Consider the following 25,604-nt stretch of genomic DNA (forward strand, 5'->3'; position numbering starts at 1 on the left):
ATAATTTAGGAGTCACTTATCAGAAGTCGGGACTCAATCCCAACTAGCTGCACCTAGTACACCCCAACAGAATGGTGTAATAGAAAGAAGGTATAGGACTCTTATGAAAATAAGTAGATTGATGATAAATTAATTACCAAATTCGTTTTAAGGATATACACTAGAAACAGAAGTGAACATAATACCTTCTAAAGTCAGAACTCTCTACTCCCATAGAATTGCAGAATAGGCATAAGCCTAGTCTAAAGCATATTCGGATTTGGGTGGTCTAGCACATGAGAGATACTGATAAGTTGGGCAGGAGTTCACTTGTTTGTGAGTTATCCTAAAGAAACGAAAGTAGGTTTATAGTCTTGAAAATCAGAAGGTCATTGTTAGCATCAATGATCGATTTTTAGAAAAGGACTATGTAATAAACCACGTGCCCAAAAGTAAATTTGTTCTTACGGAAATAATAAAAGACATGTCTAATCTAGTACCAACTGTACAAGATGAGATACCACAAGGAAACTGCAACATGTATCACAAATGATACACAATTGTAGAAAGTGCCTCGTCATAGTGGGAGGGTTGTTAGGAAACCTAAAAAGATTCATGTTTTGGGAGAGTTTTTGGACTCGATCCCTGGAGGGCATGAACCTGATCTCCGGACATATGACGAAACACTCCAAGATAAAGATGCAACATCTTGGCAAAGAGTAATGAATAACAGAATTAGAATATATGTATTCTAATAAAATCTGGAAGCTTGTAGAACCACCAAATGGTGTAAAGGCCTTTGGGTGTAAAAAGGTCTATAATAGGAAAAGAGGGATAGACAGGAAGGTAGAAACTTTCAAAGCAAGGCTTGATGAAAAAGAAAACTTTTTCACTGGTAGCCATGCTTAAGTCTATCCGGATTCTTTTATCTATTTGGCAAGTGGATGTCAAGACAGCATTCCTTAATGGAAGTCTTGAAAAAAGCATTCATACAAAGCAACCAGAAGGGTTCATTGCAAAGGGCAAAGAGCATTTTGTGTGCAAGCTCAATCAGTCTATGGACTGAGGCAAAGCTTCAAGGTCTTGGAACATCCGGTTTATCAAAGGAATCCAGACCTATGGATTAATTTAGTAACCGGATAAGTCTTGTGTATACAAAAAGTGTGATGGAAACGTGGTGGTATTTCTTGTACTATACGTAGATAACATTTTTGGTAGTTGGAAACAATATCAAAATGTTGTCAAAAGTAAGGGTATGGTTGTCCAAGCAATTCAATATGAAGGACTTGGGAGAATGTATATATTCTTGAGATCAAAGTAATAAGGGATCGCAAGAAAAAAATATTTTACTTATCCCAAGCTTCATATATCGAAAAAAAATCCTTGCTCGTTTTAAGCATGCAAAACTCCAAGAAATGTTTCTTACCTTTTTAGCATGGAGTTGTTGGTGCAACCTTAGGTCAAGGTTGACCTGGTTGACCCGACTCGAGGTGACTTGACTCGAGTTGTATTTTGATGTTTGACTTGGGAAGATTGTCGGTGCAACCTTAGGTCAAGGTTGACCTAGCTGAGTTGCATGTTGATGTTTGACACTCGTGAGAGAGTTCTATTCTTGATATGGGACAAGAATAGATGGTTGGGAGATTATTGGTGTAACAATAGGTCAAGGTTGACCTGGTTGACTTGATTCGGGAAAAAGTCCAAGTATGGAGACTTGGCAACGGAAAAGCCCAAGCAGGGAGCTTGGCACTGGAAAAGTCCAAGTATGGAGACTTGGCACTGGAAAAGTCCAAGCAGGGAGCTTGGCACTGGAAAAGTCCAAGTATGGAGACTTGGCACGGAGAAGTCCAAACAGGAAGTTTGGCACGGGGAAAAGTCCTGGTGAGTGAAGCCAGGCATTCGGGAAAATCCTGGTGAGTGAAGCCAGGTGAAAATCCTAGTGAGTGAAGCTAGGTGAATGAGAAAGTCCTAACTGGGATGTTAGGCAGTGTGGAAAGTCCTGGTGAGTGAAACCAGGCAGTGGGAAAGTCCTAACTGGGATGTTAGGCAGTGTGGAAAGTCCTGGTGAGTGAAGCCAGGCAGTGGGAAAGTCCTAACGGGATGTTAGGCATGGAAAGTCCTGGTGAGTGAAGCAAGGAGAAAGTCCTAGGGATGTTAGGTGAAAACTCTAGTGAGTGAAGCTAGGTGAAAGTCCCGTGAGTGAAGCCGGCAGGAAAATCCGGATGGATCAAGGGTGATCGGACATCCGGTGTTGTTAAGTCCAAGTGAGTGAAGCTTGGCATATGGAGTCGGAGAGGGCTTGGTAGCTCGTTCTCCGAACTAGGTTAGAGGGGCACTCTAAACCTAGGAGTTGGATCGGTCCCATGACCGATCCGGTATCGATGTTTCGATCGGTCCGTGACCGATCGATTCCACCGAGCATATCAGTGGAGTTCTGATCGGTCCACGCACCGATCGCAACAATCGAAGCGGAGAAAGAAGCTCCGATCGGTCCAGGACCGATCAGATCCTGATCGGTCTCCACGACCGATCAAGAGACCAGCGATTCTCTCCGTCAGAGAGTTGAGGCTGATCGGTCCCCAGATAGAGCCTGATCGGTCCGCAGACGATCAGATCTTCCCTGGATCGATCCGAGGACCGATCCCGATTAGTGCCTGATCGGTCCGCAGATCGATCAGTAAATCGCAGTGAGCTACTTTTTCTTCGCTTTCTTCGCAGGTATAAATGAAGGTCCAAAGGCTTTTTCTTCCTTTCTTCTTGAACTTCTGTTCTCAGCTTCGACTGAGCTTTGATTGAGCTCGCCTCGAAGCTTCGCGTGAGCTTCCCCGCCTCAACTGCTGCGTTTGGGTTGTGAAGTTGCTGCTTCACCTCCAGTCGACAAGAAAGCAAGAAATTGGTAGAGTGCTATTGTATTCATATTGTACTGCTTTTCTTACTGTTCTTGTACTCTTTGTTTGCTGTTGCAAACGCTTGTGGCGAGGTTTCTCCACCCACAAGGAGTATATTGTATTAGCCGGTTCTCCGGGGGCTCATCCACCGACGGATTGATAGGGCTCGTCCACCTCACGGACACGCCGAGGAGTAGGAGTATCATCTCCGAACCTCGTTACATCCTTGCGTTGAGGTTTGATTTCTTCTTCCTTTTTCTTTCTACGTTGTATTTCCGTTGCACTAACCTAATCGTAGGAAGAAACGCGAAAGATTGGGGTCGGCTATTCACACCCCCCTCTCTAGCCGAGTACAAAGGATCCTAACAGGAGTAACTTTATCTAAAGAAATATCTCTGTAGACATCAAAGGAGATAGAGGAAATGAAGGTAGTTCTTTATGCTTTGGCTGTCGGAAGCCTAATGTATGCTATGCACGAGATCAGAAATCTGTTTTGCCAAGGGCATAGTTAGCAGATATCAAAGTAATCCTGGACAAGGACATTGGACTGCAGTAAAGCATATATTGAAGTACCTTAGAGGCACTAGAGATTATATGCTAGCTTACAAGGCAGTTATTTTGGTCCCTGTGGGTTGCACGAATTTTGACTTCCAGTCGGATAGGGACAATAGTAAGTCAACCTCGGGGTTTTGTGTTTACTTTAGGAGGTAAAGTCATAACTATGGAAGAGTGATAAGCATAGGTGTTTTTCTGGACTCCACCATAGAAGCTGAGTATATGACAAACCTCTGAGGTAGTCATAAAAGCTGAATGACTCAATAACCTCAAGATAGACTTAGATATGATTTTCTGGTTTGTCCAAAGATTATTACAATTTATTGTAATAATAGTGGTGCAGTAGCAAGCTCGAAGAAACCATGAGTCTATAAGGCAAGTAAACACAATAGAGCGCAAGTACCACCCATTACAAGAAATCGTATAAACGAGGAAAAGTTGTTGCTGCCTAGATTACATCAGATGATGACCTATAGATCTTTTCACTAAGGCCCTTAAGGCAAGAGCTTTTGATGGGCATGTTGAAGGGTTGGGAATCAGGTGTATGGCAGCAGATATAGCAGTTTAGTCTTTTAGTATAAGTGGGAGATTGTTAGGATGTATACTAAAAGTCTAGCTTTTGGTATAAACATTTATCTAGAAATAAGAATCACATTGGTCAAATGTCTACATTTATGATAAATGTAGTTGTTCAATTAATTTATATTGTAGATAACATGGTGTGTGGTGTCACACACAGAGGATCATGTTATCAGTACCTTATAAATTATAAACAGTAGCTCACGACCAAAATAGAAAGGAACAAACCGTTGGAAGGTTGTAGTGTAATTAGGTATTAGTTTATCTTAACTATATAATTACACTAGTACACTTAGAGTCTAATGAGTATGATCATTAGAGGTCGTTTCTTTTATACTGACTTTATAAAGGAACAAAGACCTCAGTTATTATGAAAGTGTGTGCTCTTAATCCTAATATAATAACAAGTACATATATTTGATATTTTTTTCTTTAATTTATCAATGGGTAAGATTTAGTTCGATAAATCAATAAGTCCGATAAGTTGGGAAATGATATCACTTATAGTGTGTGTTGTTGATTATAGAAGGAAACTGTGTCCTAGTAATCTAGGTTGAGAATGTCCCCAAGAGAAGCTCATAAGGATTGTCATGTTAAACCCTGCAGGTGGACTTAGTCCGACATGACGATAAGGTTGAGTGGTACTACTCTTGGACTAAGATATTAATTAAATGAGTTGTCAGTAACTCACTTAATTAGTGGACATTCGACATCTTAAACACAGGGAGACTAACACACTCATAATAAGAAGGAGCCCAAAATGTAATTTGGGATTGGTGCGGTAGTGCAATAATAGTTCTCTAGTGGAATGAATTATTATTGATAAAATTAAGTTGTGTGTTCGGGGTGAACACGGGATGCTTAATTTTATCGGGAGACCAAAACCAATTCCTCCTCTCGGTCCCTATCGTAGCCTCTTAATTATAGAGTACTATACCCACATATACCCACCTTCTTACCCATCCCATAGGGGCCGGCCAAGCTAGCTTGGAGACCAAGCTAGGGCCGGCCAAAGTTTGGTTCATGGGTGCTTCAAGGTGGCCAGCCCTAGCTTGGGTTCAAGCTTGGTGTGGCCGGCCCAAATTAAAATAAAAGGATTTTTATTTTTTAAAATTTTTCTTATGTGGATAACATGATTTAAAAGAGAGTTTAAAAATTTAAATCTTTCCTTTTATAAGATTCTACAAAAGATTAAGAGAAGAGCTAAATCTCTTTCCTTATTTGTAGATTAAAAGGTTGATTTTAATTTTGGTAAAAACTTTCCTTTTTAATCATGTTCATGATTTAAAAGAAAGTTTAAAAATTAAAAATTCTCTTTTATTAGTTTCTACAAAAGATTAAGAAAAGATTTGATATCTTTCCCTATTTGTAGATTGAAAAGAGATTTTAATTTTTAGAGATAACTTTCCTTTTTGGAAAATTATCTACATGTTTAAAAGAAAGATTTTAATTTATAAAATTTCCTTTTTATTAACCAATCATGAAGGGATAAAAATTATTGAAAATTTTTATAAATTTCCAGAAGCAAATAAGGAAGTTTTAATTTGTGTTTAAAATTTTATTTACTTGGAGATTTGTATATGGCCGGCCATTGTAAATTGAGAAGAGAAAAATTATTTTTAATTAAATAAATATTTCCTTTTCATGGCAAAAGAATTAAGGAAGTTTTTATTTAAATTTCCTTATTTGCCAAGACCAAGGATTATAAAAGAGGGGGTAGAGGTGCCTTCATGGGTGAACGACTCTATTATTTTTCTCCCTCTTTTCTTCCTTGGTGTGGCCGGCCCTTCCCCTTCTCTTCTCTCCATCCTTGTGGCCGAACCTCTCTTCCTCCTTGGAGATCAAGTGGTGGCCGGATTTTAGCTTGGAGAAGAAGGAGAGAAAGCTTACATCCCTTGGAACTTGGTTGGTGGAAAAAGATCTTCATCTTTTGGAAGCATTGTGCTTGGCCGAAACTTGAAGAAAGGAGAAGAAGGTGCTTTGGTGGTTTCTCATCTCGGAAGATCGTTGCCCACACAACGTCCGAGGTTAGAAGAGGAATACGGTAGAAGATCAAGAGGTCTTTCTAAAAGGTATAACTAGTATTTTTCCTTTCCGCATCATACTAGTTATTTTAGGAAATAATACTAAATACAAGAGGCATACGATTCTAGTATTTCGAATTTGTTTTCGATGTTGTGTTCTTTTTATTTTTTTTCCTTGTGATTTGATTGTTCTTTTCGGTTGACCTAAAGTTATTTAAGGAAATTAAATATTAACTTTCCTTAAAAGGCTTTGTCTAGTCGGTGGTGGTTGTTCCCATATCCAAGAAGGTCATGTGCCTCGCCACGTCAGTACTGGGAGCCAATTTTGGAAACTAATATTTAATGAAATTAATAACCTAGGTGATTTGGATCAAACGTGTTAAGTTCCGCAGGAGATCCAAGTCAAAACCTAAAAGAATAAATAGATTAAACTTTGGATCAAATGTGTTAAGTTTCGCAGGCGATCCAAGTTTAATTTAAAAGAACACATGGTAGCTAGGAAAAGGTTCAGACCTTTGTACAAAATTTTTGTACAGTGGAACCATTAGGTTTTCCGAGTAGCAACCAACACATAACTCTTCTGGCGGTCCTGCCCTTCTGACATCCTCCGTCTGATAGTACAGACTAACTCTGCCTCATGCTGAGCTCTATAAGGTCCCAACAGCTGGGCCTTCCCAGCCTCATCCCAGAGGGTGGATGTCCGACAAGGCCTCCCATACAACGCTTCAAACGGTGCCATCTGGATAGTCGAAGTGCGCGGATTTGGTTAATCGATTAACAATTACCTAAATCGCGTCATGGCCTCGTCGTGACCTCGGTAAACCCACCACAATGTCCATAGTAATGTGTTCCCATTTCCACTCAGGAATAGGAATCCGCCGAAGTAAACCGGCAGGTCTCTGATGTTCAGCCTTCACCTGCTGACAGACAAGACATCTAGCTACAAATTCCGCGATGTCTTTCTTCATACCGTTCCACCAATAGGAATGCCTCAAATCTCGATACATGCTGGTCCCGCCTGGATAGATCGCAAATCGAGAGCGATGAGCCTCCTGAATTAGCTCCTGTAAGATCGGGTGAGACTGAGGTACGCATAATCTGGCTCGGAAGTATATAATACCCTCCTCATCTCGTGTAAACTCGGTCTGCTGCTCGAAAGCTATCTAGCTGCCAATAAACTGCAAATGTTGATCACCAGCTTGGCCCTCTCGGATCTTCGTCTTGATCGACGATTGAGCAACCATGGTAACCAGAATACCCTGCTATGTCTGTCCTTGTTCCTGAGGGCCTAACTCGGAGAAACCCTGAACCAAGTCTGTGACTGAAACTCGGTGGCAAGCCAAAATCCCTTTAGACTTCCTGCTGAGTGCATCTGCAACCACATTAGCTTTCCCTGGATGGTAGCTAATGGTACAATCATAATCCTTCAGGAACTCCACCCATCTCCTCTATCGGAGATTATGCTCCTTCTGAGTAAAAAGTTATTTGAGACTCTTATGATCAGTGAGAATCTCAACTGTAATACCATAAAGGTGATGCCGCCAAATCTTCAAGGCAAAAATAATGGCGGCCAACTTCAAATCATGTACTGGGTAGTTCTTCTCATATACCTTCAACTGTCAAGAAGCATAGGAAACTACCCTGTCGTGCTGCATCAGAACAGCGCCCAAACCCTGTAGAGACGCATCGGTGTAGAGCATAAATCCATGTTCTCCAGCGGGCAAAATCAAAACTTGAGCCGACACTAATCTCCGCTTCAGCTCCTGGAAGCTGATCTCACAGTCCTCAGTCCAAGTGAACTTCACGCCTTTCCTGGTCAGGCGTGTCAGTGGCATAGCTATGCGGGAGAAACCCTCGACGAAAGGTCTGTAATATCCTGCCAGTCCCAAGGACTGCGGATCTCCTGCACTGATTTCGGCTGCTCCCAACGGTAACAACCTCTATCTCCTGTGGAACCACGGTATACTCCTACTAGTGACCGTGTGTCCCAAACATCTCACATAAGACAATCTAAATACGCACTACTGATCTTCACATATAGATGCTCTCGTCGAAACTTCTCTAGAACTATGCAAAGATGGTGTACGTGACTCACCCCAGATCTGAAATAGACCAGATCCGAAATAGACCACAACATCGTCAACAAAGACAATGGAAACCGATCCAAACATCCTAGAAATACCAAAATCATCGAGTCCCTGAAAACATCTAAAGCTCTGCAAACTCTAATGGTAAAATCAAGAACTCACAATGTCCGTACTAAAGACATTCCTAATCATAAGATCTCTGACAATAACTCTGAAATCTAATCACCAACAATATAAATCACCAAAGAATTGTCACGCCCCGGGGGAGTCCTAGTCCGAAGAAATTTCGGCAGCTCCTTCCCTGCACGGGTGACAATCTGAAACTTCTACAATGCCCTCAGGGCCACATATACATCGGCCAACACGACCAGAACAATAACAATAATAAAAGTACATCACACAGACATCCACACAGTTTAATAGTGAACAACCAAGAGCAGTGATAAGAAGACTCAAAAACAACCCTACTCAACTACACTCATAAAGCACAAAACTGATGTCCTACTCCACTACACCCATAAAGCTCCAATCCGATGATAAAATCAACTCACCTCTTCTGCTGTCTAGGCAGACATGTAGAGCATCATATCGAATAAAAATTCATCGACAAATAAAAATCCGTACAAGATCCAAATGTATCAAAATAGAACAAGTCTAATCATAGTCTAATAAAGAAACCCACAAGATCAACACACGTCCTCGTGGACTGCAGGGGACTAGCGACTGGAACTCTCCGGATAGCATCAACCTGAAAATAGCAACGGAGGAGGGTGTGAGTCCAACACTCAGTGAGTAACAATTGATATGCATAATAAAGAAAATAACAACCAGCACTAATCATGCGTACAGTCTCCTGATACAAGAAGGATAAATGCAACTGAGGTAAGCAGGAGAAAACTGTACTAACCAGGACTTGGGTATAAGTATAACAAGGTCGTCAAACCGAGAGTGTCATAAATCCTGTATACATGTCAATCATATGCATCCATCCAAATGTAGCAAATACAAGCAATAAATGCATCATGCATATGATGTCAATGTCATGGTCACCCTTGACGCCAGTCAGCCATCTGACACACGATGGTGAGACCGAGTAGGTAGGGTTGTGACAACCGTGCACTCTGCCGTCACTGCTCCTGATGAGTGATCGAGTGGACGGGATGCTGTCGGAGTACACATATCCTCCTACTCCAAATCATAAATGGGGAAGCTCAATGCTCTCATCTCCCGGTACATGATGACGTGGAGGAATCTCTGCCGGCTACCATGCTGTGTCACACTACCCATGAGCGGACCAATGGAGCCAAACAAAGTCCAACCGCCTACCGGCTACCACGCTACTACACTAAACCAGCGGAGCCAAACAGAGCAGAACTGTTTGTCGACTACCACGCTGAGTCACCAGACCAACGAAGTCAAACAACAGAACTGTCACACACCTGTCTGATATACCACTAACCCATGAGTGGTGGTGTGTACAGATACATGTAACTGGCGATGTGCTCGACAATAATGGAGCAGACTATCGCACAGCATGCAATCATGCGAGATGATGCATGACACTAAACATGGCAATATCCTGAACAGCATAGCAATATCCATATATAAATATAAAATGTGTACCATAGGACAATGAATCAAATCAAAGGTACACAGATCAGATAAGGTATCAAAAACCCAAGGTCCTGAACATAATATATAACATGATTATATCACTACCCCTATAAGCATGTATAATCAGATAGGTACTAACATGATGTGCATAACAAATAAACAACACAAGCATGTAACAGATAGGATAGTGATCAACCGAAACAGATAAGAAAAACACAATCGTTGCTATTTATTAAAAACATTACTATGCATATCAAATGACATAAAGTCAAGGTACCCGCCTCCAAATAAGAAAGGTCCAGTATGGTCTAATCCGACGTCGAGATACTCGTCTCGCATCAAAGTCCTGTGTCACCAATACATATACTTTTATTTAGCTAAAATTCAAATGAATTGCTAAATAAAATCTTTTAAACTATTTAGGGCAAACCCCTAAATCAGAAACATCAATCTACCTAATTTAACACATATCCCTAATAATCCTGATTTCAAATCCAAATTTCCAATAGCAAGAACTAGATCAAAATACAATTTGGGTAATCAACACTTACCCTAATGTCACCAACCCATTTGTATCTGCATTAATCCCAAACCTAAATCCACAACTCTTAAATAAGGGATCTTACCTTCAACACCAAACACCACTGATCTTTAGGTTCTGTCTGTATCACCCACACTGCACTTTTGTGTCCAGATCAGAATGAACTCAAGAATCATCACAGCCAACAACCACCTAATCTCATAACAATCTGTGCACCTTACCTACTTGATATCCTCTCTGCCAGCGACTGCTGGCGAAGATAGAAGACCCGATGGTGAGGTCTAGGGCATGGGTGAAGCAACTAGGCTTGGATCTTTACCTCTAGTTGAAAGCCAACTCGTGTAGGGGTGGCGGTGGACCAAATCTAGGGCACAAGAGCGTTGCCGCTTGGCGCGAGGAGGAAGGGAAGCTTCGGCTGGCCCTCAGGGACTAGACCTAGGGTTCGGCTGGCTGATCGACTCCCTTGTGGCGTTGGCGTCGGGGCGATGGAGAAGAAGACGAGGATCGGCATTGGGGCTCGATGTCGGCGCGCAAAGGAGACAAAGGGATCGTGAGGGCGGCAGGATTTGGCGCCGATCAGAGTCGAGGAAGATGAGAAGATGAAGAGGAGGGCTCGGCTGCAGAGGGGAAAGGTGTCGCTAGGGCACGCGAGGAAGGGGAAGAAGGAACCGCCCGTGTGCGGTCAGGGCAGAGAAGGCGACGGCTCGGCGTGAGGAAGAGGGAGATCGCGCGTGAGAGGCTCGGTGAGGGCACGGGGAGGAGAAGAAAATAAATAAGAAAAAGGGAAAAGAAAATAAATAAGAAAAAGGGAAAAGAAAATAAATAAATCTTTTCCTCGCTTAAATGGGTAGCCTAAACAAGCTTTCCCGGACCCCGTTTTTATCCCCGTAAACTTGTCCATACGAGCACTGAAAAATTCCTAGAAAATTTCTAAAAAATACGGAAAATTCTCTTATTATTATTCTCCATTTTTCGGTATTTTACATTCTCCCCCACTAATAAAAATTTGATCCCCAAATTTCGTTATCTACCATCAGCAAATACTAACAACAGGTAAAGAGTATAAATGTTGAACGGTAAATTAAATCACATACCTCAAGTGAAAAGATGGGGGGTATCGAGCTCGGATAGTATCCTCGAGCTCCCAAGTAGCCTCCTCGTCCGAATGATGCTGTCATCCGACTTTAACCAGTCGGATAGTCTTGTTCCGCAGCTGACGCTCTTTCCGGTCTAGAATCCGTACCGGAACCTCCTCATAATTAGCATCAGGCTGAAGGGAAACAAGGATATCTGTCAGCACATGTGTCGGGCCGGGTATGTATCTCCTCAGAATAGATACATGGAATACGTCGTGAACACCTGCCAGGGTCGGTGGTAGTGCCAGCAGATAAACTACTGCTCCAATCCTCTCCAGGATCTGGAAAGGGCCAATGTATCGCGGAGCTAGTTTACCTCTGAGGCTAAATCTCTTCACCCCTTTCTTGGGTGAGACTCATAGAAAAAACATGGTCACCAATAGAGAACTCTAGGGGTATGCGTCTCCGATCAGCATAACTCTTCTAGTGGTCCTGCGTCTTTGACATCCTCCGTCTGATAGTACGGACCAACTCTGCCTCCTGTTGAGCTCTATAAGGTCCCAACAGCTGGGCCTCCCCAACCTCATCCCAGAGGGTGGGTGTCCGACAAGGGCTACCATACAACACTTCAAACGGTACCATCTGGATAGCCGAATGAAAGCTATTGCTGTAGGTGAACTCTACCAATGGCAAATGGCCCTCCCAACTGCCTTCAAAATCCAATACACATGACCTCAGCAAGTCCTCTAGAGTCTGTATGGTCCGCTCTGACTGCCCATCTGTCTGCAGATGGAAAGCTGTACTGAAACGTAGTTGTGTGCCCAAGGCCTGCTGTAGACTCTGCCAAAAACGAAACGTGAACCGGGGGTTTCTATCCGAAATAATACTCAAAGGGACACCATGTAATCCGATGATCTCCCGGCAGTACAGATCTGCCAATCGATCCAGGGGATCAGTCCTCTGGATCGCTAAGAAGTGCGCGGATTTGGTTAATCGATTAATGATTACCCAAATCGTGTTATGGCCTCGTTGTGACCTCGGCAAACCCACCACAAAGTCCATAGTAATGTGTTCCCATTTCCACTCAGGAATAGGAATCCACCGAAGTAAACCGGCAGGTCTCTGATGTTCAGCCTTCACTTGTTGACAGACAAGACATCTAGCTACAAATTCCGTGATGTCTTTCTTCATACCGTTCCACCAGTAGGAACGCCTCAAATCTCAATACATGCGGGTCCCGCCTGAATGGATCGCAAATCGAGAGCAATGAGCCTCCTGAATTAGCTCCTATAAGATCGGGTGAGACTGAGGTATGCATAATCTGCCTCAGAAGTATATAATACCCTCCTCATCTCATGTAAATTGTAAACTCGGTTTGCTGCTCGAAAGCTATCTAGCTGTCAATGAACTGCAAATGCTGATCACCAGCTTGGGCCTCTCGGATCTTCGTCCTGATCGATGATTAAGCAACCATGGTAACCAGAATACCCTACTCTGTCTGTCCTTATTCCTGAGGGCCTAACTCGAAGAAACCCTGAACCAAGTCTGTGACTGAAACTCGGTGGCAAGCCAAAATCCCTTTAGACTTCCTGCTGAGTGCATCGGCAACCACATTAGCTTTCCCCGGATGGTAGCTAATGGTACAATCATAATCCTTCAGGAACTCCATCCATCTCCTCTATCGGAGATTAAGTTCCTTCTGAGTAAAAAGTTATTTGAGACTCTTATGATCAGTGAGAATCTCAACTGTAATACCATAAAGGTGATGCCGCCAAATCTTCAAGGCAAAAATAATAGCGGTCAGCTTCAAATCATGTACTGTGTAGTTCTTCTCATATACCTTCAACTGTCAAGAAGCATAGGAGACTACCCTGTCGTGCTGCATCAGAACAGTGCCCAAACCCTGTAGAGACGCGTCGGTGCAGAGCACAAATCCGTCCTCTCCAGCTGGCAAAATCAAAACTGGAGCCGACACTAATCTCCGCTTCAGCTCCTGGAAGCTGATCTCACAGTCCTCAGTCCAAGTGAACTTCACGCCTTTCCTGGTCAGGCGTGTCAGTGGCATAGCTATGCGGGAGAAACCCTCGACGAAAGGTCTGTAATATCCTGTCAATCCCAAAGACCGCGGATCTCCTGCACTGATTTCGGCTGCTCCCAACGGTAACAACCTCTATCTCCTGTGGAACCACGGTATACTCCCACTGGTGACCGTATGTCCCAAACATCTCACATAAGACAATCCAAATACACACTACTGATCTTCACATATAGATGTTCTCGTCGAAACATCTCTAGAACTATGTAAAGATGGTGTACGTGATTCACCCCAGATCCGAAATAGACCACAACATCGTCAACAAAGACAATGGAAACCGATCCAAACATCCTAGAAATACCAAAAATCATCGAGTCCCTGAAAACATCTAAAGCTCTGCAAGCTCTAATGATAAAATCAAGAACTCACAATGTTTGTACTAAAGACATTCCTGACCATAAAATCTCTAACAATAACTCTGAAATCTAATCACTAACAATATAAATCACCAAAGAATAGATCCTCCAATGTGAGAGCAACACTCCATCACAGGAAATACCACATATGTGGGAGCAACGCTCTACCACAAGAAATCTTCAATATGTGGGAGCAACGCTCCACCACAACCAAATCCATAATATGCATCTACAATATATATATGGGGGCAATACTCCGCTACAAGCAATCCACAATAGGTGGGAGCAACGCTCCACCACAAACAATCTAAAATATGTGGGAGCAACGCTCCACCACAACAATCCAAAATATGTGGGAGCAACGCTCCACCACAAACATCTCATAAGTGACCAAGACACCTAACTATCCAACTAGAGACTGCACGAGATCACTCTACCACATATCATTGTGGCATCCAAGGGTATCACAATCCAGTAAGCATATCAAATCCATCGTCAACTCTATCAACATCGTAGTGGGTCACCCACTAATAGTAGAATTAGTTGACAGAGCAATACCACAAATGACATATTGTAAACACTCAACATAGGTAGAATCATCATAATGCTACCGACAATACACCTGGCACATGTGCACACACAACATAGGTATGATCGACATAATCCTCCAATTAGTACACACCAAACATACTCATAACACAGATATAAATCACCGTGATACCTCCAAAAATACATTCTCCAAAAATACATTCCGAACCCGTGTGCATATATCAACGTAGGTATAATCAACAATACACCTCAAACAACATTCACCTAACATATATATACACCTATGCCAAGAGAATAATCAACATAATACTTCCAACAAATCATAATAGACACGAGTGTATACACAGAACTAATATAATCAACAAGATACCTCGAATATTACACCGAACACATCTGCACATATCACAACTCAGATTAAATCGATAAGATACCTCCAAATAAATACTCAAACACATGTGCACATTCCACAACATAGATTAAATAGACAAAATACCTCCAATAACCAATCAGACACGTATGCCTAACCACTAGGGTATAATCTACTAGACACCCACAATAATCATAACTAGACAAGTATACACCCACTACATGTAGTTAGACCATCTATCATAGAACTCCTATAACACATAATAATCATATGTACACACCACATAGATATACATAATCAGCATATTTAACCCAATCAACCTGACATTCCTTATGCTACCTTCTAAGTTATCCAACCCGGTACATACAGTCCATGGTCAAAGTCTTCATGGAATAGGATACATCGATCCTCTAAAACTAGTCGAGCCGACAATGCTATACGGTTATTCTAGTCCTTTCCATGTCGGTACAAACCTTGTACTCACATGTGCTCAAAATATCCAACTAAGCACGAATAACCCCAAAGATCAGCATCTCGATAATTAGAGTAAGTCGATCCTCTATTGATCGGACCAACCCAAAAATGAATTGGTCATCGACTATCTAAATCTAACAAATGTACATTAATCCTCCACAAGCAACTAAGGTAAATCGATCTACGACTACCCAAGTCGACAAGCGTAAATCAGTCTTCTATTGACCGATCTAACCAGAGTAAATTTATCGGTGGTGCGGGTGTCGCTGGTGTCGGGTACACGGTAAGTCAAGGTGGCGGTGGCGGTGGCGGTGGCGCCGGATACGCCGGTGGTGCCGGTGGTGGTACCGTAGATCCGGTAGAGGTGGGTACCACGGGTGCAGCCGAGGTAGGCACCTCTAAAAAAAAAAGTCATCGGGGTCTGAGAGCCCGATGCGCCCGCAGTATCCTGAGTCTGTCCCTGACTGACAGGCTCAACACCAGTAGGCATCTCTGGCAAGTCCAGAGATCCCAAGGTCCTCGTACGTGGCCGTCCAGCACCACGTCTCGCAGCTATTCGTGTAGATCTCCTCATATTTGTTAAGTTATACCACAGATATTACTACAAGTATCAACTATAAGATAACATATTATACCTATTTGCCGACTGGAGATGTTCCATCGCTGTCCAGTCCCCAAATTGACCTCAAAAATTTTGAACGAGAAAATCGACGGAAATCCATACTAAATCTGAAAATAAGTACCCAAGTTAACTAGTAACCTTGGGTTAACCCAAAAATCCAGAACACCAAAAGCAGGTATCGTAACCCGCTCTGATACCAATACCAATAAATTGGTATCAGATAAATCTTGAAATTCGTAACACAATATACAAACAAGTATCGCCAACCTGGCTCTGATACCAAATAAATTGTCACGCCCCGGGGGAGTCCCTATTCGAAAAAAATTTCAGCAGCCAGGACCAATGAACAGCAACACTGAAGTTTCAAACCACACAAAAGCCCTAGGTCAGCGCTGGCAAAGAGAGGAAAAGGGAGAACCTTGGATCGGCAGAATCCTGCGACCACAGTTAGGGCTCACGGCAACTGGTGCTAGGGCTGAGGAGGAGCGGTCTGTGGTGGGTCAAACCTAGTGACCGACGACAATAGTCGGAGGCGCACGATGGCGGTCGGCTGTGGCAACCGGGCAAAGCAAGAAGGAGAGGTGAAAATCGGCCAACAATGGATCTCACAGCGTTGGCGCGATGTCAGTCTCCCCTGATCGGCGCGATAGGGGAAAGAAGAAGATCGTGATGTAACGACCACCCTTCTTACTACTACTACTACTCTCTAAGAGTGACCGTTACTTAACTACTAACTCTACTTAACCGGTATGATTAAATCCAAATGGAAACCCTACCGAAAAATTTCGACAGAGTCTCCCCTGTACCGGTGACCAAATTCATCAATACATGCAAATAATAAACCATCAGCTACATGCGGCTGGTATATATACTTCACAACCACGCAGTAATAAGACACAACAACTAAAAACAAACTATTCTATCAATAGTACATGAATAAAGCTCCAACGGTGGAAACAACCAAACTAACAATTCGAAATAATAAGAAATAACTCTAAAACAATCTCAGTCGACAATAAGCATAAAGTACGACTCAATTCACCTGATCTCTCCCACAATCCTGGCATCACACACCTTCCACACCACCTTGTCGCCTTCCTTGCTAAATCTTTTCCTTTCCTTTATCTGCAGTAAGAGGAAAATGCATCTATAAGCAAAATTACTTAGTAAGCACTATCTAACTCACAAAACTCGAATATGCATGTGAATATACTGAAATCTAAAAGCTGAATGCTCAAAAGAAAAACTACTCATGCTCATCTACAAGCAAAAGAAACATACTGAAATGCTAAACGTGTAAAACAAATCTATACAATCATGCTAGCATAATCTTGCTGAATTTTAAACACCTTCTAAATCTTATTTCACTTGTTTAAAACTTATCCTTTAATACTTTTACACTTATGTGAAACTTATTTTACTTGTTCAAAAACTTATACTTATAATACTTCAAAATAATAATCAACTTCTCTTGGGTCCGGCAACTGTACTTGCTATGCGCGCATCCCTAACTAGACCTGAGATAACTGGTCCCGAATCTAGTAGGGTTTACTAGGTTATCTAAACCTAGGGACGACTATGGGAGTCCAACCCAAGGACAACTGAGAGTCCTACATACTAGGTTATCTAAACCTAGGGACGACTATGGGAGTCCAACCCAAGGACAACTAAGAGTCCAGTACAGTGCCACTGATAAAAGTAAAATACTTGTTATCTTTTAATACTTCTAATATATAATGCCTCAGCATTTTAACGAGCACCTTGTGTACCAAAATCCCTAAAGTCTTGACTTTGAGATCTACTTAAGGCCTTGGCCTTTTTCTTTCTTTTCTTTATCTTTCTTATACTTGTTAATACCTCTAATAAAAGAATGCTTATTTAAAAACTGAAATGTTTAAACAAATTCTAACTTTGAAATGGATAAACAAAAATCTGCATACTATGCTAATCAAGATTCTGCATTCTATGCTACACTATTTCTGCATACTATGCAAACATAAAATCTGCACTATAAGCTTAATTAAAATCTGCACTATAAGCCTACATAAAAATCTGCACTATAAGCTTAATTAAAATATGTACTATTGGCTTAATTAAAAATCTGCACCTATAAACTTAATTAAAATCTGCACTATAAGCTTAATTAAAAATCTGCACTATAAGCTTAATTAAAATCTACACTATAGGTTTAATTAAAATATACACTATAAGCTTACATAAAAATCTGCATTATAAGTTTAATTAAAATCTGCACTATAGGCTTAATTAAAAAATCTGCACTATAAGCTTAATTAAAATCTGTAATATAAGCTCTACATAAAAATCTGCATTATAAGCTTAATTAAAATTTACACTATAGGCTTAATTAAAAATCTGCACTACAAGCTTAATTAAAAATCTGCACTATAAGCCTACATAAAAAAAATCTGCACTATAAGCTTAATTAAAATCTGCACTATAGGCTTAATTAAAAATCTGTACTATAAGCGCTTCTCATGCTTCAAATTCAAGAAGAACAAAGGTCCGAAACTACTCCTACTGCAGGTGAGAAGCACTTACCTTGATTCTTGGACTCACAACCGAACAAAAAGGGCTTCTAGGACCTTGGCCGACCGCCGGAGATGATGCCCTAACTCCCTTTCGTTTTCTGCCCGAGCTCCGCCATCGTATGCAGAAGAGAAGGAGAGAATGGTTTAAGTCACGGGAAAACAGAGCATCAACTTATCCCTTTTTATAACTTAATATTTCTGTTACCTCCTTAAATAAATTCGCTATCTTTTCTAAACAGACAAATCCAACATCAACTTATCCCTTTTATAATATTTTGTTAACTATCTTAAATAAATTCGCTACCTTTTCTGAACAGACAAATCTAAGATCAACTTATCCCTTTTATAATCCAATTTTCTGTTGACTATCGTAAATAAATTCGCTACCTTTTTTAAACAAAAAAATTTGTTTGCCCACCTGGTCAGCCGGGTTTTGACCGAGACAAAGGTCATGGGTTCAATTCTCGGCTTGGACATTTTTTTGTCGAAACTTCCTTCGTTTAGTAAAAATACCAAACGACCTCCAAAAATTATATAAAAATACTCTAAAATTTTCTAAAAATCTCTAGAATATTTCTAAATATTTTTAAGAACTTTTAGAACTCCTAATGAGGAAAATTGGGTTGTTACAATCCCCCATACCTTATAAAAAGTTCGTCCTCGAACTTAGAATAATTCTATAGCATGTTCTCTACCTTGTACATGCATTAGTTAGCGTCCATAATCTAATGTACTAAGGAAAATCACATCAAAGGTATCTTAGGACCTCCTAACATACTTTCAATGAACATAAGCATAAGTAGTGACATAAGCATGACAGCATAAACGTAAGCATGATAGATGAACTAAACATAATGATAGACTCGATCACAAGCATGTCCATATGCATAGGCAAGAACATAACATGAACATAACGTGGACCTAAACATAAACGTAAATATAAATATAACATGACTTGAACATACTTGCATGCATACTTATAAACATACTATTGTGGTGGCCTAGTTGCACTTAGTAGTACCGTAACATAAGTTGTTGATCAGACAACTACCCTAGCGCTAGGTTGGTAGGGGTCCGAACTTAGGACCGGAGTTCCCCTTTATTCTGGCGCGCTCACCGGGCTTAGGTCCCCGGATCATACCACCATCCCAGAACATATCTTGTTTGATTCTGGCGCGCTCATTGGGCTTAGGTCCCCAGATCATACCACCATCCCAAAACATATCTTGTTTGATTCTGGCGCGCTCACCGGGCTTAGGTCCCCGGATCATACCACCATCCCATAACACATCTTGTTTGATTCTGGCGCGCTCACCGGGCTTAGGTCCCCATATCATACCACCATCCCAGAACACATCTTGTTATGTAAAAGAAACTCAGCATAATTCTTAACTTTATAAGCACTTCTAAACATCTCCCTATTCTGTACATATAATCTAATACTTCTAAGGATTTCTCTTTACTGTAAAGAATAAAGAAAAGCATACTAAAAATTAAATACTTTCTTACTTGAAGACGGCAAGGTTGGTGCTGATGTGTGATGCTGGAGAATAGGAACTGCTCTGATACCAACTGTAACGACCACCCTTCTTACTACTACTACTACTCTCTAAGAGTGACCGTTACTTAACTACTAACTCTACTTAACCGGTATGATTAAATCCAAATGGAAACCCTACCGAAAAATTTCGGCAGAGTCTCCCCTGTACCGGTGACCAAATTCATCAATACATGCAAATAATAAACCATCAGCTACATGCGGCTGGTATATATACTTCACAACCACGCAGTAATAAGACACAACAACTAAAAATAAACTATTCTAGCAATAGTACATGAATAAAGCTCCAACGGTGGAAACAACCAAACTAACAATGCGGAATAATAAGAAATAATTCTAAAACAATCTCAGTCGACAATAAGCATAAAGTACGACTCAATTCCCCTGATCTCTCCCACAATCCTGGCATCACACACCTTCCGCACCACCTTGTCGCCTTCCTTGCTAAATCTTTTCCTTTCCTTTATTTGCAGTAAGAGGAAAATGCATATATAAGCAAAATTGCTTAGTAAGCACTATCTAACTCACAAAACTCGAATATGCATGTGAATATACTGAAATCTAAAAGCTGAATGCTCAAAAGAAAAACTACTCATGCTCATCTACAAGCAAAAGAAACATACTGAAATGCTAAACGTGTAAAACAAATCTATACAATCATGCTAGCATAATCTTGCTGAATTTTAAACACATTCTGAATCTTATTTCACTTGTTTAAAACTTATCCTTTAATACTTTTACACTTATGTGAAACTTATTTTACTTGTTCAAAAACTTATACTTATAATACTTCAAAATAATAATCAACTTCTCTTAGGCCCGTTAACTGTACTTGCTATGCGCGCATCCCTAACTAGACCCGAGATAGCTGGTCCCGAATCTAGTAGGGTTTACTAGGTTATCTAAACCTAGGGACGACTATGGGAGTCCAACCCAAGGACAACTGAGAGTCCTACATACTAGGTTATCTAAACCTAGGGACGACTATGGGAGCCCAACCCAAGGACAACTGAGAGTTCAGTACAGTGTCACTGATAAAAGTAAAATATTTGTTATCTTTTAATACTTCTAATATATAATGCCTCGGCATTTTAACGAGCACCTTGTGTGCCAAAATCCCTAAAGTCTTGACTTTGAGATCTACTTAAGGCCTTGGCCTTTTTCTTTCTTTTCTTTATCTTTCTTATACTTGTTAATACCTCTAATAAAAGAATGCTTATTTAAAAACTGAAATGTTTAAACAAATTCTAACTTTGAAATGCATAAACAAAAATCTGCATACTATACTAACCAAAATTCTGCATACTATTCTAATCAAGATTCTGCATTCTATGCTACACTATTTCTGCATACTATGCAAACATAAAATCTGCACTATAAACTTAATTAAAATCTGCACTATAAGCCTATATAAAAATCTGCACTATAAGCTTAATTAAAATCTGTACTATAGGCTTAATTAAAAATCTGCACCTATAAACTTAATTAAAATCTGTACTATAAGCTTAATTAAAAATCTGCACTATAAGCTTAATTAAAATCTGCACTATAGGTTTAATTAAAATATGCACTATAAGCTTACATAAAAATCTGCATTATAAGTTTAATTAAAATCTGCACTATAGGCTTAATTAAAAAATCTGTACTATAAGCTTAATTAAAATCTGTAATATAAGCTCTACATAAAAATCTGCATTATAAGCTTAATTAAAATTTGCACTATAGGCTTAATTAAAAATCTGCACTACAAGCTTAATTAAAAATCTGCACTATAAGCCTACATAAAAAAAATCTGCACTATAAGCTTAATTAAAATCTGCACTATAGGCTTAATTAAAAATCTGTACTATAAGCGCTTCTCATGCTTCGAATTCAAGAAGAACAAAGGTCTGAAACTACTCCTACTGCAGGTGAGAAGCACTTACCTTGATTCTTGGACTCACAACCGAACAAAAAGGGCTTCTAGGACTTGGTCGACGGCCGGAGATGATGCCCTAACTCCCTTTCGTTTTCTGCCCGAGCTCCGCCATCGTATGCAGAAGAGAAGGAGAGAATGGTTTAAGTCACGGGAAAACAGAGCATCAACTTATCCCTTTTTATAACTTAATATTTCTGTTAACTCCTTAAATAAATTTGCTACCTTTTCTAAACAGACAAATCCAACATCAACTTATCCCTTTTATAATATTCTGTTAACTATCTTAAATAAATTCGCTACCTTTTCTGAACAGACAAATCCAAGATCAACTTGTCCCTTTTATAATCCAATATTCTGTTGACTATCTTAAATAAATTTGCTACCTTTTTTAAATAGAAAAATCCGTTTGCCCACCTGGTCAACTGGGTTTTGACCGAGACAAATGTCATGGGTTCAATTCTCGGCTTAGACATTTTTTTATCGAAACTTCCTTCATTTAGTAAAAATACCAAACGACCTCCAAAAATTACATAAAAATACTCTAAAATTTTCTAAAAATCTCTAGAATATTTCTAAATATTTTTAAGAACTTTTAGAACTCCTAATGAGGAAAATTGGGTCGTTACACGCGATGGGGGAAGAGAAGATGCTCAGTCGCCCGCTCTCTGTTCCCTAGCGTCGTCGGGTGGAGGAGCCAAAGAGGTGTTCAATGCCGAGAGGAAGGGAAGGCGAGGAAGGGGATCGGGCGGTGGCTTTTGTACACGGAATAAAGAAAAGAAAAATGGAGAAGGAATCGTCGCATGAGAGGAGAAGAAGGAAGGTCGCGAGGAGGCTAGGGCACGGCGTCGGGTTCGGCAGGGGGAGAAAGAGGGAAGCATGCGAGAGAAAAACAAGGAAAAAGAAAAATAAAGGAAAAAAGAAAAATAAAATTTTTCCTCGCTTAAATGGGTAACCTAAACAGGCTTTCCCGGGGCCCAGTTTTCATCCCCGTAAACTCGTCCATACAGTCTCCGAAAAATTCCAGAAAAATTTCTAAAAATTCCTGAAAATTCCCTTATCATTATTCGTCATTTTTCGATATTTTACATAAAGAACATGTAAAGTCTTTGGGACTTCGTAGAATGTAACAATATTGTAATAATAATTAGATATTATGATTTGATTATGTTATTTGTCATAATTTATTCAGTGTATATATTATTTTTGTTACATTTATATAAGATCTCAATAAGCATGTGGCAAGTTGAGATTGGTCTACTCACATGGACAATCATCTCTATTTGTTAAGTACAAATAGAGGTATAGACCGTTACTTATGGGATAACTTACGTAACTGTGAACAGAGACATGTCCATAAGTTAAGGTCGCCTTGATAATTGTGTCAAGATAAAATCATTTATGTATTAATAATGATCGAAGTAAATGAACCCACCATTTACTGAACTTGTTGAAGGCCAGATTGGAATTCATATATTGAATTCAGGATTAAACATTATATATGTCTAGATTAAAATATATATGATGTTAAATTTAAGAAAAATATTCACTTTTTTTTAGAACTCCGCCCATGACGACCGGTCATGGCCGGTCCCAAGCCTAAATAAAGAAGGAGGGTTACATTAGGTTGCCAGCCAACATCAAACTATGTCAAATATTCAATAAATGAATCGATTAAACTATTGTGCTAATGCTAAGTTGTTCTCCGAAAGGAACATGTTGCAGGGTCCGACTGTAACGTCTCGACAAGGACCGCTACATCTCCAAAACTCAAGTGTAGTGCTAAATATGCAAGACTTCATGTTACAGGGTCCGACTGTAATGTCTCAGCAAGGACCGCTACATCTCCATGAGAACTTGGGTGTAGTGTTAAATAGGCAAGAGTTCTCACATTATAGGTTGGATAAGAACAAATATGATAGGAAAACTAATAATCTATTATTTGAAACATGGAACATAGGAACTCTCACTTGTAAATCAATGGAGGTAGTAGATATGATGATTAGGAGAAGAATTAGTATTTTATGTGTACAAGAGACAAAATGGACAGAAGAGAAGGCAAAAATGATAGAGAACTCGGGTTTTAAATTATGGTACACTAGAAAGAGTAAACTAAGAAATGGAGTGGGTATTATTGTAGATAGTTTGTTAAATGATGAAGTTGTAGGAGTAGTTAGAAAAGGGGATAGAATTTAGCCCTTAAGATAATAGTGTTGAAAAAAACTATGAACATAATTAGCGTATATACACCACAAGTAGGATTAGATGAAGCTACTAAATCAAGGTTTTGGGAGGACTTAGATGAAATATTACAAAATATTTCACCAAATGAAATGATTTTAATAGGAGGTGATCTAAATGGACATATCAGAGTGAAAAATGAGGAATATGAGAGAGTACATGGGAGTTATGGGTCCTCTAGCTTCGACCTTTGTGAAAGCATCACACCAATGACCTCCAACTATGGACTCATATAGTCATATACAGCCTTACATCAATTATACCTACCTAAATTAGCAAAATCATCTACGCAATCTATTAGTGATTGTACTGGTAATCTAGATATACTACTAGTAGTAGTAAATAAAACACAAACAAACAAATATAATATTTAAAATTGATAAAAGAGAGTCTCTGTATCAGCAGATGAAGGTTGTTTGCTGAGGTTGATCATCTTATTCTCTTGTTCCTTCTGTGTACACTCCACATTACTAAAGTGTTGAAGAAATAGTGGGGTGGTGGCTACATGCTACTGTAAATTTACTTCATCACCTTGGTCTGGGAGTCCTAGAATCAATGAAACATCTTCCCTAGTGAAGCTAATCTCCTTATTATGAAAGATAAAACATCTGCCTTCAACATCCCAATTGTCAAACATATTTTGTATAAGGTTTCGGATATTTACAATTTCAGGCATGGCTACTACCCAAGCAAATGGGCTTCCATTGATCAACTCCATATGTCGGTCATTTATGTGTATTGATGATAAAAACCCTTGAAGTGAGGTATTTACTTTTCCAATGCACTTTCTTACGATATGCACGGGAAGCAAAAGTTCTTTGGCTCGCCATTTAATTATGTCAAACAAATATATATGATCTTAGTGATACTCAGTTGGCTTCATTACTGATCCTATCCGAGTGCTGAGTCGACGGACGCTGGGGACGTGGCACGCTCTGCTGTCTCCGACTGTTGGTATAAATCTCCGGCGGACCTGCAAAGAAGCCGAGCCGAGAGGGGTTTCCCGACGACAGCCCTCCGACGCTCAAGTCAGGCAACGAGAAATGAGAGAGGCAGCATAACTGTGGCTACAGTAAGGGATCGCGCATACCTTCGTCGACGTCTGGGGTTCCTTATATAGGACCCCGGGAAGGCATGGGCATGCTTCTCTATACGTGTACGCTTCCCCAAACTTACCTTAACGAGCTCCTATCAGAAAAGTACCTCTGGCACCATTCCGCAATCGTCCGAGCATATCCCAGATGTGACGGTGGAAGCTTCCACCGTATGATCCTGTGTACGGCTCGGCCGCCAACCTTGCTACCTGTCGGCGGTAGACGTCTCGAGGATGATGTTATCCCCTGTCTCCTTTGTCCTCTTGCGCTTCCTGTCTGTTCTAGGGCCGAGCGGTTAGGCCGGTCGGCGGGCATACCACTTCTGCCTCAGTCGTATGCTCGGATAAGATTGCTCCTGCCTGACTTTGTTGCCTTGTGCCCCGGCCGAACGGACAGCCCGCTCGGCCATGAAACCTTTTTACCTTGAGCATCGGAAAC

This window comes from Zingiber officinale, chromosome 1B (genome assembly GCF_018446385.1).
Source record: "Zingiber officinale cultivar Zhangliang chromosome 1B, Zo_v1.1, whole genome shotgun sequence".
Lineage (NCBI taxonomy): Eukaryota > Viridiplantae > Streptophyta > Magnoliopsida > Zingiberales > Zingiberaceae > Zingiber > Zingiber officinale.